Source organism: Sinocyclocheilus grahami, unplaced genomic scaffold (assembly GCF_001515645.1).
Source record: "Sinocyclocheilus grahami isolate Dianchi unplaced genomic scaffold, SAMN03320097.WGS_v1.1 scaffold171.1, whole genome shotgun sequence".
In the NCBI taxonomy this organism is placed as follows: Eukaryota; Metazoa; Chordata; class Actinopteri; order Cypriniformes; family Cyprinidae; genus Sinocyclocheilus; species Sinocyclocheilus grahami.
The window spans coordinates 905,397-918,200 of NW_015505350.1; positions in this window are offsets into that span (position 1 = coordinate 905,397).

A 12,804-nucleotide genomic window follows, 5' to 3' on the forward strand; every position below is an offset into this window, starting at 1 on the left:
GCACGGACGCACTGGCACACAGCTGGCTGCGGGGCCTTCGCAAATATGCGTTTCCCCCTTGTGAGCCTTCTTGCACAGATGCTGTGCAAGGTCAGGGAGGATGAGGAGCAGGTCCTGTTGGTGGCACCCTATTGGCCTACCCGGACCTGGTTCCCGGAACTGATGCTCCTCGCGACAGCCCCTCCTTGGCCGATTCCTCTGAGGAAGGATCTACTGACTTTGGCACCCGCGTCCAGACCTCTGGAAGCTTCATGTCTGGTCCCTGGATGGGAAGCAGAGGTTCTAAGTGACCTACCTCAAGAGGTAGTTGACACTATCACTTCAGCGAGAGCACCATCTACGAGACACGCCTACGCTTTGAAGTGGAACTTGTTCGTTGAATGGTGTTCTTCTCACCGAAAAGACCCCCGAATATGCCCGATCAGAGTCATGCTGTCCTTTTTGCAGCAAGGGTTGGAGCGAAGGCTGTCTCCTTCCACCCTCAAAGTTTATGTCGCTGCAATCGCTGCTAACCACGACCCCGTAGAAGGGAAGTCGCTGGGGAAGCATGACCTGGTCGTCAGGTTCCTTAAGGGGGTGAGAAGGCTAAATCCTCCACCGCCCCCCTCTATACCCTCTTGGGACCTGACTCTAGTGCTCACAGCACTACAGCAGGGCCCATTTGAGCCTTTGCAGGCGGTCGAGCTGAAATTTCTTTCGATTAAGACTTTGCTCCTGCTGGCATTGGCCTCCATCAAGAGGGTAGGGAACCTGCACGCATTTTCGGTCAACGATTCGTGCCTAGAGTTCGGGCCGGCTGACTCCCAGGTAACCCTGAGGCCCGGCCCGGCTATGTGCCCAAGGTTCCCGCTACGCCCTTCAGGGATCAGGTGGTGAACCTCCAAGCGCTGCCCTAGGAGGAGGCAGACCCAGCCCTAGTTTTGCTCTGTCCCGTCCGAGGCAGACCCAGCCCTAGTTTTGCTCTGTCCCGTCCGAGCCTTTCGGTGCTACGTAGACCGGACGCAAAGCTTCAGGACCTCAGACCAGCTCTTTGTCTGTCACGGAGGCCGGCAGAAACCTAAGTGGATCCCATGTGTGTAAAGTCCACGGTATAGCCTCGAGCCCATTTTCCCTGGCAGACTTCTGCCTAGTGTTGCTTTCGTCAATGAAAATTATGACTAAATATTGTCGTCAACGAACCTTTATCACGTGACGAAAACGAGACGAGACGCAACGAAAATGCTGGTCATGTGATGATGACTATAATTAAATGTATAATGCAATATTGTTGACGAATAAAAACGAGACTAAATGTGGTTTACAAAATAAAATCTATGCTAAAATGTCTCTTCATTTTCGTTCACCAAAACGAGACGAAACAAAATGTTATAACGTTATTTCGTCTCGTTTAGTCACGATATTATTATTATTTTGCAGTATTTCTTTTTCCTGTGTCTCACTTCAGGGGCTGCATCAGGTCGCACTGCGCAGACGCAGGCGATGTCACTTCCTCAAGCCCCACTCGCGGCATTATTTAGAAACACTGCAGCTATTATATAATATCCATTTCTAATGTCGCCAATAATTACAGATGCACTGAAATTTAGGCTGCCGAAAATTAGTTCACCGCTCAGGTTTCACTTTCACGTCGTGTGACACTCTGCGTATTATCCGCTCTATGCGTGTGTGTGCTCTGCTCAGTCGCTCACGAACCATGTGAGTGCTCCACTCATATACCGTTCATGCTCATCGGAACAGCAAAGTCCAGTCAAAAATCAAGCTGACAGGAAACATCTATATAGTACAGTATTGTTTCTGTTTGCAATAGCCCTACTGTGCTGTAACAAGGTGTGGTATATGGGCAACTCTGGTAACGCTGCCCTCTCATTCATTGATCTGCTAACCGTTGCTCACGTGTCCTCTGATAATAATAGCTTTCTAGGATTAAACATTATTTGGATAATTGGTAAAAAAAAAATATAAAAATCTCTTAATTGCCCTACTGTGTGTTAGACCTACCCGAAAAACTAAAAAGCAATTTATTTCATTTGTAGGCCTATCGTGATTTTTTTTATTTGTGCTATCATTAGTAATTTCTTTATTTGTTCTTATTTTATTATTAACTGCTTAGCCTCCTTGTCATTTTTTATTCAATTCAAAGTTTTAAATCAAGCTATCTCGTGCTACTGCAACAAAATTACCCAGCTGTAAAATCAAAAATACACTGAGTGAGCAAAACTTTGTTTAATTACCATTATAACTAGCTATCTCACAATGTTTACATATGAATAAAAGCCTACATTAAAATCTGTCATATAAATTGGTCTCTTCATTTGAAATTAGCCTACTGATTGCTACCATTGATAGACACATTTTTTTATAATATTAAAAATATCTGTATGACATTATAATCTGCAGTTCTTCCCTGTTGTACCGAATATAGTATACTTTTCAAATTATCACATCGAAGTTAGAAATTCAAATATTGTGACAAAATTAATTTTGTAGGGCGCCACAAATTTGTTAAAATTTCCAAAGGGTGCCGCGACTAAAGAAAGGTTGGGAAACACTGATTTAGAAGACGAAAACCAAACAAAGTTAAGTCTGACACAGAGAAAGGGACCGATGGCCGGCCAGCAGGGGTTCGTCTTTATTTAAATTGATGTGTGTGTACTTCTAACATGTTTGGTTGGTAAAATAAACGTTGTAAATTCAAATCAGAGCGTCTTCCGTGTCTGGAATAGATGTATTCTTGAGTCTATAAGGTAACAATAATATAATAAAATAACCTTGTTTGAAATGGGTTTGGCTAAAAGAAAATTTTGGTTTCGTCTATACTACTAGGTACTTATAATATATTGACTGGGTTAAATAGAATTGCATTCCTAAAAAGAGACTAAAATACAATTTTCATTGACTAAAACTAGACTAAATGTCATCAGTTTTCGTCGACTAAAACTAGACTAAAATAGTCATGGATAATTCTGACTAAAATAAGACTAAAAGGCTCAGACTTTTAGTTGACTAAAACTTGACTCGACTAAAAAGAGTATGAACGTGACTAAAACTAATAAAAACTAAAAACACAAAGACTAGACTAAAACTAAAATTAAGTTTTTAACAGGCCGCCAAAAATAACACTAGTCCTAGGTCCTCTGCTATTTTCGATATACATGTTGCCGGGCAGTACCTGTGGCCCTTTGTTAAGGATCCCAAATCATCGGTCATCTGACATGACGTCGAGAGTGACTGATTGAAAGGGAAAGTCTCGGTTACGTATGGTAACCCTCGTTCCCTGAAGGAGGGAACGGAGACGTCACGTCCCGTCACCACAGCTCCTGTACCACCGCTGAGCGGCCGGGTCACCGGCTCGGCTCCTCAGCGAAAACCTGAATATGTGCTGCATCTGCTGCCTACTTATACTCACGCTGTGATCAGCGGCAGCTGGATGCAATAATCGCATGCCAATATGCATTGGCTAGTTTAGTTTACACTCGAAGTAGATTGGCGAGATCCCAATTCGTCGGTCATCCGACGTGACGTCTCCATTCCCTCCTTAAGGGAACGAGGGTTACCATACGTAACCGAGACGTTCGCACTCCCGAGTCGGACTTGCGAACTTTGCGTACGTAGAGGCGGTTTAGCCAATCACAACACACTGGGCTAGCTAACCAATTTCTGAGGGCAGGGCTTCATAAAAGCAGGAAATGATCAGCGCGTTTCTCAGAGAAGCAACAGAGCGGTGTGGAATAAAGGTAAATTATGTGGAAAAATAATGCGTTTTTAAAAAAAACGAAGCATTAACACATGTTAGACTGCACCCCATAAACGCAATCAAGCCTAGAAAAAAAAAACAGTGAACCACCCCTTTAAATATATTATACAGATAATTTTAACTAAAGGTGGAATAGTTTACTTAGTATTTATACTTGTTTTTGTATGTGTTTTTGTTTTCTGTTATAGTATTTATTGCATTAGCTTAGCAACATGGTGTGTGTTGCAACACTGGGTTGACACCCAAACCATTCAACATAAGCATTCGGCATAAAACCAGGGCCAAATGGCTATGCGGATAATGCCGCTGTGGCAACCCCAACATGCTGACATCAAAATATAGGGTGTGTAGAGTTTCTTCCTATGTGCTTACTTACATTTTTTGTGTACAACACCAGCACAAAATGTTATGTAACATGGCTCAAACATTTTTTTTACATTTCTATTTAAGCAAAATTAAAGTATCTGATAGGCTTGTATCTTTAATATCATGTTCAACAGGTCTTCAGATGCTGTGACAGGCTGGGGTCATGGCTTTTGCTTCTGTAATAGATTTGTTTGAGTAATTCTAGTGCTGTAAATGATGGATCAGGTTTGGAGTGTTGGTACAGTTTCTCAAGCTCTGGTCTTGAAGCACCTGTGTGTGTCTCAGAGCTTATTTCCCTTCACTCCAGAAATCTGCTGAGGAGGCAGAGACTCACAGCAGATGGGCTGAGATGGAGCCAGCATAACATATTTCTCCAGGATTAATTGTTTGACCCTGTGCTCCGTCTCTCTCTCTCTCTCTTTCTTGTGCATTAGACACCATCAGATTCTCATTGATGATCAGCTACAGTAGTAGTCCACAACTCCCTCGTCTGTATTAAAACAGCTTGACTTTTTTAAACCTGCAGTGTTACAAGAACATTTCACCAAAAAAAAAAAATTATAGTAATATTTACTCACCTTCATGTCATTTCAACCCGTACACTTTATTTCTTTGTGGCTTACAAATAATATATCAAAGTTCATAGTGGCATGTGCCTAGCACACATTTAAAAAAAAAAAAAAGAATACTTAAATAATATACTACAGAGTAAAGTACAAACAGATAAGGTACTGAATGTAATGTTTGGACACTTAATTGCATATTAATGTAAAATGTATTATAGTTTAAATTTTGATAAAATGCAATTAGCTGAACGTTAGAGCGTTTTTGACCATAAAAGTAGGACTTAAGTGCAACTTCATATGTAATTTTATTATTATTTTATAATTTTCTTTGATACATGGTTAATGTGCACTGCTGAATGTACTGACAAGTATTTCATTTTTATTGAACTTGTATGTTATGTAAGCTGTTTATTTCTGTTTAATTGCACAGCTATAATGATGAAGTTGCTTTTTACTACATTTAATATATTAACTTTAAATGTAATGCTGAAACATGAAAAAAATTTACTTTAATGTAAAACACATTACATTAAATAATGTGTGACATGCTGGAATCATAAACGCTGCAACTTTTGACAAACCCATGTAGCTTAATTGAAAGCATGGTCATAAACAGCAGAATGTAACGAAATAAGTTCACTACACAATTAAATGAATGAATAATGTGTAAAAATGCCGTACAAGGACTTCTGGGAACACTATTGTGCGATGACTCAAATAAACCATTTAAATGAGCCGTCCAAACGAGTGATTCACAAAATTGATTTGGACTTCACTGCCAAAAATATTTAACTGATGCTTCCTGTCAGCCAGCCATGGATCTAAATTATGTTTTTTTTAAGCATAGTTTTTTTTTCATTCTTTTCTCTTTTTTTCGCCAGTGTAAGGGCAACTACTTTACTAAAGACTGAAGAACAAAAACAGAAAAACATGACTGCCCTCTAATTACTAAATTGCAAAATAGCAAATAGCATACAAAATAAAGACATACTTTAGTGTTCATGTTGAACACAAAGAGCTAGCACTGATTTATTAAGATGCAAAACATGCACACACAAAAAAAAAAAAACTAACAAATGTGTAACACTAATTAAAAACAGTTGTTTAATTTTATGGTAGTTTTCCAAGTTTGTTCATGGGCTTAGAATGCAAATATTTAGCATTGACACGCAACTGGCAATAACATGTTTGGCTGTCGACAAAGGTTTTCGTGAGAGCAGAGTGGTATAGTGAAAGTTATATCCTTTACAGTGCGGCAAATAAATTTGTTATTAGCAAACATGCTTGTTATTGCATTTTGAGAGCGTGGCCTGAAAGCCTCACTGAATGGAGCGTGCTGGAGTAAAGTGACAAAGCAGGGGAAGGAAACACGCTCACACAAGCACGGTTGTTTTTGCTGCACTACGAGGTGTTGTTTTCAATCCTTTGCCACCCACATGGCATGTTGGAGTGTGAGGAGAGGGTTCAGGTAACGCCATGTGTTCCCGATTAATACAAAAACAAACACTGGAGGTCAGCAGGCAGAACAGACGCCATTACACTCATTAATATCTACATGACTTTTGACTGGCCTCATGGGCTGATGCCGTGTAACCATGGGTCCTGCCATTGAGAACACTGTGCCACGATTACAAACATCAGTGGGCAAAGATGGCAAACTCTCCAGATGGTCAATTAATGTTTTTATTTTATTTACAACTGTGTTTATTTAATACAATATATTTCATTTAACTTCCCTATTAATTTTCCTATGTGTTCTTGGTTGTTTTTCTCCTTTCCAATTGGCAGATGCCGATATCTAGAGAGCAGGGTGGGTGATATATAATACAGATTAGAGACTGATATATCTGTTGGGCTAATACATAATAAATGTTTATAGTCTTCTGTTAAGTATTTTGTTAATTTTTTGTTGGAAATGATGATCAAAGGAACAGCATATCTCAAACAGTAGAACATGGCGCTAACAATGCCAAGGTCATGGGTTCAATTCCCAGGAAATGCATGAAAACTGAAAGGATGAAAACGGAAAAAAATATGTTGCTTGAGTTCAAATGGCAGACTCGTTTTATCTTGCTACAACTAAATTCACAGCTAGCATTTTATTTTTCCTAAATACACATAAATTAAATCATATTTTCTAATTTTTTGCATAATTTCACAAAATTATGGCTTGGATGGAAATGACAAAAATAAATATAATTAAAAACTGTTCTTTTTATTTTTTGTACACAACACTTGTCACCGTAATTACTTTTGTATAAAAAAAGGTTTGAGGTTCAAGGATGCCATGCCTTCTCCCGCGCCCCCTGCCCAACCATGGAGCCAGGTAGGTGTTGCACCACACACCCAGACCCCACTTCGGGACGCTATGCCTTCCAAGTCGGGTCCCGGTCCTCCACCACGCTGTCCCACCATGGGTATGTCTGTGGTTCCTCTGGTCCCACTAAGGTTTCTGGGAGCCTGGCTAGCACTTCCCAGCCCACCTCGCTGGTTCATTCGAACCCTCAGACTCGGCTATGCGATTCAGTTCGCCCGGCGTACCCCCAAGTTCACCCATCCATTTCACCTCCGTGTTGACCAGCGATGCTCCTGTCTTACGGGCAGAAATCACAATCCTGCTGGTGAAGGACGCAATAGAGCCGGTCCCTCCAGCCGATATGAGGGCGGGGTTTTACTTCATTGTAGAGAATACGGTGTTCGGGGTTGTGGACGGGCCCCCATATGCATTGGCACATCAATTGCCTTGAGTTGCTTACAGTACATCTTGCGCTGGGCTGCTTCAAAATGCTGCTACGAGGCAAGCACGTACTGGTGCATACGGACAACACTGTGATCGTTGCGTACATCAACCACCATGGTGGTCTACGCTCCCGTTGTATGTCACAACTCGCCCGCCTTTTCCTTCTATGGTGTCAGAAGTCTCTGAGATCGTTTCACGATCCTGTCGACGGTAAGTCTTTGGGGAAGCACTACCTGATCATCAGGTTCCTGAGGGGCGTGAGAAGACTAAATCCTTCTCGCCCTAACCCAGTACTCTCTTGGGAACACCTTCTGGTGCTTACGACGTTGCAGTCTGCAAAGCTGAGAACTCTGTCAATAAAGACAGTGCTCTTAGCTGTGCTGGCTTACATCAAGAGAGGAAGACCTGCATGCATTTTCGGTCAATGATTTGTGTCTGGAATTCGGGCCGGCTAACTCTCACGTTATCATGAGACCCGGATATGTGCCCAAGGTTCCCACCACGCCTTTCAGGGATCTGGGTGATAAACCTGCAAGTTCTGCGCTCGGAGGAGGCAGACCTAGCCCTAGCTTTGCTCTGTCCCGTTCGCGCTTTACACCTATATGTGGACTGTACGCGGAGCTTTAGGACTTCAGAGCAGCTCTTCGTCTGTTATGGAGGCCAGCAGAAGGGAAAGGGTGTCTCCAAGCAGAGGTTGGCCCACTGGATAGTGGATGCCATCGTCTTGGCGTATCAAATCCAAGGCGTGTCATGCCCGCTTGGATTGAGAGCACACTCGACAAGGAGTGTTGCTCCATTTTGGGCATTGGCGCATGGCGCCTTGCTGACAGATATTTGTAGAGCTGTGGGCTGGGCGACACCAAACACGTTTGCTAGGTTTTATAACCTTCATGTAGAGCCAGTGTCCTTTCGTGTACTCACCTCAAGTAGCCAGTGAACCAGAGAGACTGCTCGGTGTCTCGCTTGCTGCGCCATTCCCCTCTACAGGCCAGATACGTGCACTTATTCTGCTCTTCAGTTCCTCGCCAGGCCTAACACTCATAAAGTTTCATGCTAGCTAACCCCTGTGCTAGGCTAGGTGCCATATGCTGTGATCCCCACGGTGATCCCATGTGTGTATTCTTCCATGGTACGGTTCCCCTCTTTGTGAGCCTGTGTCTTTCCCTTGGCAGACTCCGCTCTGCTGTCCCTGCCGGTGTTGTCTCCATCCTGGGCCGGAGCCACCTCAGAGATATTCCATATGTTGTACTGCCCTTATTGCCCAGCCCAGTCCATATGTGTAATCTCCACATGATACCTCCCTGTGGGCAGGATGTGGATTTTGCAGCGTCCCTGGAAAGGGTACGTTTTCCCACACTGTAAAATCTAATTAGTTGGGCTTACTTAAAAAAAGCATGCAAACCGATTGCTTTGAAAAAACGAAGTAAAGTGAAATAGGAATAGTATGTTGTACTGACAAATGCTTAGTTAGCATAGTTTACTTACACGAGAGTTCTAGTAACTAAAAAAGAACTGTAGGGGGTACTTGATCCTTTCATTTAGGTTTACTCATGACTTAGTATAGCTACTCACTGACTCCCAGAGTGCATTGTGGCATGAATAAATTATGCAGTTGCTTTGTTTTACAGTTGTTATTTCTATTTGACAATTTTATTTGCTGTCTTGTGACAGTAGTAGCACAACAAAAATAGCAAATAAAATGGTTATTGTTACAATTACTGAAAATACATCAAATTGAATTGTTACCATTGTTGTGATTTATGTGCTGAATGTTTAAGTCTGTGTGTGATTTTAGCATATTACCACACATGATTTAAGGATTATTTAAATCCAATTAAAACCATCTCAAGGTATTTATGAAAAATGAAATTTGATAAAGTTCATTGATTAACACAAAAACTTCACTAACGCTTTATTTAGAAAATAGATCTTCTCCTAAAAGCAACTTATTTATTACTTTTTTCCCCTTGAAATCAAATAACTCTGACTTCATGATGCATAACGGGAAGAAAATTATAGTAACATAAATGAAGTTCCAAGTGCCCAACCAAAGGGAACGCTAATCATTAAAATGGAGTTTTTAAAAAAACACATTTTAGGAAAATCAACATCAATTTATGAAGTTAGCTTATGTGATGATCTCTCAAATATTTCAGTTGTACATTAGCAACATATTAGTGCACTGCTGCCTCTCACTGCTTTATTAATGTCATTGGTTCCTTTGTGGCTACTTGAATATTTGAAGTGTCACTCAAAACAGTAAGTAAATTGTTTTATTTGCCTTGAAATTAGCTGTAACTTAATAAAACACAGTAAGTGTAACAACTAAGTAAAGATTACTAATTAAATCTAAGTAAGGTAAACTATTGGATTTTACAGTGCAGTGTTATCCAATAAGTCTTACTGCACGAGTCTAGTGGAACAACAGTAATAGACTCTCTCCATGTAAGCCCTGTCCTATCTTCCGCCCCAGTTGCCGAGGAGGGACCAGGTGGATTACTAGGGGTGCTGGAAGGGGCAGCATCCGTGGCGCTTTGGTAGGGATCCCAAATCGTCGGTCACGACTTGACTGGTAGTGACCGACTGAAAGGGAACGTCTCGGTTACGTATGTAACCCTTGTTCCCTGAAGGAGGGAATGGAGACGTCACGTCCCGTCGCCACGGTCGCTGTACCACCGCTGAGCGGCCGTGTCACCGGAATATACCTGAATATGCCTGAACACCGGAAAACCTGAATATGCATTGCACCTGCTGCCTACTTATGTTCGTGCCATGACAAGCAGCAGCTGGATGCAATTATCGCATGCCAATATGCATTGGCTTGTTTAGTTACTCGAAGTAGATTGGTCTCTCGAAGCGAGATCCCAATTCGTCATTCGACATTTTTGTTTTGATAGTTTGTGTGTGTGTGTGTACATATAGTTTTATTTGAAATAAATGTAAAGGTTTTATATATAATATATATATATATATATATATATATATATATATATATATATATATATATATATAATATATTAATTATGGTTATTATGGTAATTTATATTAATAGTCACACAGGAAATTTGTACACTACTGAACATATTTGTAAAAAAAAAAATTATTCCTTCTCTGCTAATGTCTCCACTGCTAAAAGGACATACTATCATAACAAAATTAACAAATCGTCTAACCCTTGCATGCTCTTTAAAACATTTTCCTCGCTCCTTCGTCCTCCTCCTCCCACTCCTTCATCAACTCTAACAGCTGACGACTTTGCCACATTCTTAATTAATCAAATTAAAACCATCAGTGCACAATTTTCCACACCACAATCTGTCAAGCACATCTTACCAGCAAACATACACTCATTCACATCCTTCTCTTCACTCTCTGAGGCAGAAGTCTCCAAACTCTAATCTAATCATCCTACTAGTCCGCTTGATCCTATTCCATCTCATCTCCTTCAAGCCCATTTCTCCTGCAGTTGTGCCTGCACTCACTCACATCCTTAACACATCCCTTCACACTGATGTTTTCCCCTCAGCATTTAGACAGGCTCGTATAACCCCACTACTTAAGAAACCCACCCTTAACCCATCTGTTTTAGAGAACTACAGACCGGTTTCCCTTCTTCCTTTCATTGCAAAAACACTTGAACGAGCTGTGTTCAACCAAGTCTCTGCCTTTCTCACACAGAACAACCTCCTCGACAGCAACCAGTCTGGTTTCAGCAGTGGACATTCAACTGAGACTGCCTTGCTCTCAGTAGTTGAAGGCCTAAGACTGGCAAAAGTGGATTCCAAATCTTCAATACTTATCTTGCTGGACCTGTCCACTGCTTTTGACACGGTTAACCACCAGATCCTCCTTGTAACCCTATTGGCAAAGGGCATCTCAGGAACCGCACTCCAGAGTCTTACCTCTCAGATAGGTCCTTCAAGGTATCTTGGAGAGGTGAGGTGTCCAAGTCACAACTTCTAACTACTGGGGTGTCTCAGGGCTCAGTTCTTGGACCACTTCTCTTTTATGTCTACATGTCATCACTAGGTTCTGTCAATCAGAAACATGGCTTTTCATATCACTGCTATGCTGATGACACTCAACTCTACCTCTCATTCCATCCTGATGATCCGACGATAGCTGCTCGCATCTCAGCTTGTCTTACAGACATTTCTTGCTGGATGAAGGACCATCACCTTCAACTCAACCTTGCCAAGACAGAACTGCTTGTGGTTCCATCAAACCCATTGTTTCATCCCAATTTTACCATCCAGTTAGGCACATCAACCATAACTCCTTCAAAAACAATCAGAAACCTTGGCGCTATGATTGATAATCAGCAGATTTTCTCAGACCACATTGCTAAAACTGCCCGGTCCTGCAGATTTTCTTTATTCAACATCAAGAAGACCAGGCCCTTTCTTTCGGAACATGCTTCACAACTCCTTGTTCAAGCTCTTGTTCTGTCCAGGCTGGACTATTGCAATGCTCTCTTGGCAGGTATTCCAGCCAGTTCTATCAAACCTTTACAATTAATCCAGAACACGGAAGCAAGATTAATTTTTAATGAGCCAAAAAGAATGCACGTCACACCTCTGTTTAGTGTTTATCAGTTTGCACTGGCTACCAATAGCTGCTCACATAAAATTCAAGGCATTAATGTTTGCCTACAAAACCACCACTGGCTCTGCACCCTTTTAATCTGTTTTCTTTTTATTTATTATATAATTTAAAAAAAATCCTTGCTACGTGTACTGCATTAAGCTAACTGAGACTAGTTATAGCACTTCCATATCATTGCTCTGTTGTTGATTTTGATTGCTTCAATTGTCCTCATTTGTAAGTCACGTTGGATAAAAGCGTCTGCTAAATAACTAAATGTAAATGTAAATGTACAATTTCTTAGGTAAAAAAAAAAGATGAAGATACGACGTGTTGCTATGACAGATGAGTGTACAGTTAATCAGGCTACATTTTATGGCAATGTTAATATGAACTTCAGTATATTTTATGATTCATTTTCATATCACTGAACATGTGACTATCATTGGCCTGTGGTCTACAACTATTTTTAAAAACTGGTGGGCTGCACTGACTGTGGATGTACAAAAATATGAATGTCGTACTTGAGGCTTGAATTACCCTAATGGTTGGAAAATCCATTATAACAGAATTTGTAAACCTATCAAGGGGCATGGTTAATAAATTTTACTGTCTTTAAATCATTAATCACACTAAATTGATGTTACATTGAATTAACATTAATTTTTTAGACCAGTTTTTAGAATTACAGTCACAAGACTGACTAAATTAATTTTAGTTTTTTAAAACAAAATATGTATCATCATGGCACAAATATTCAAAAAATTATATATATATATATATATATATATATA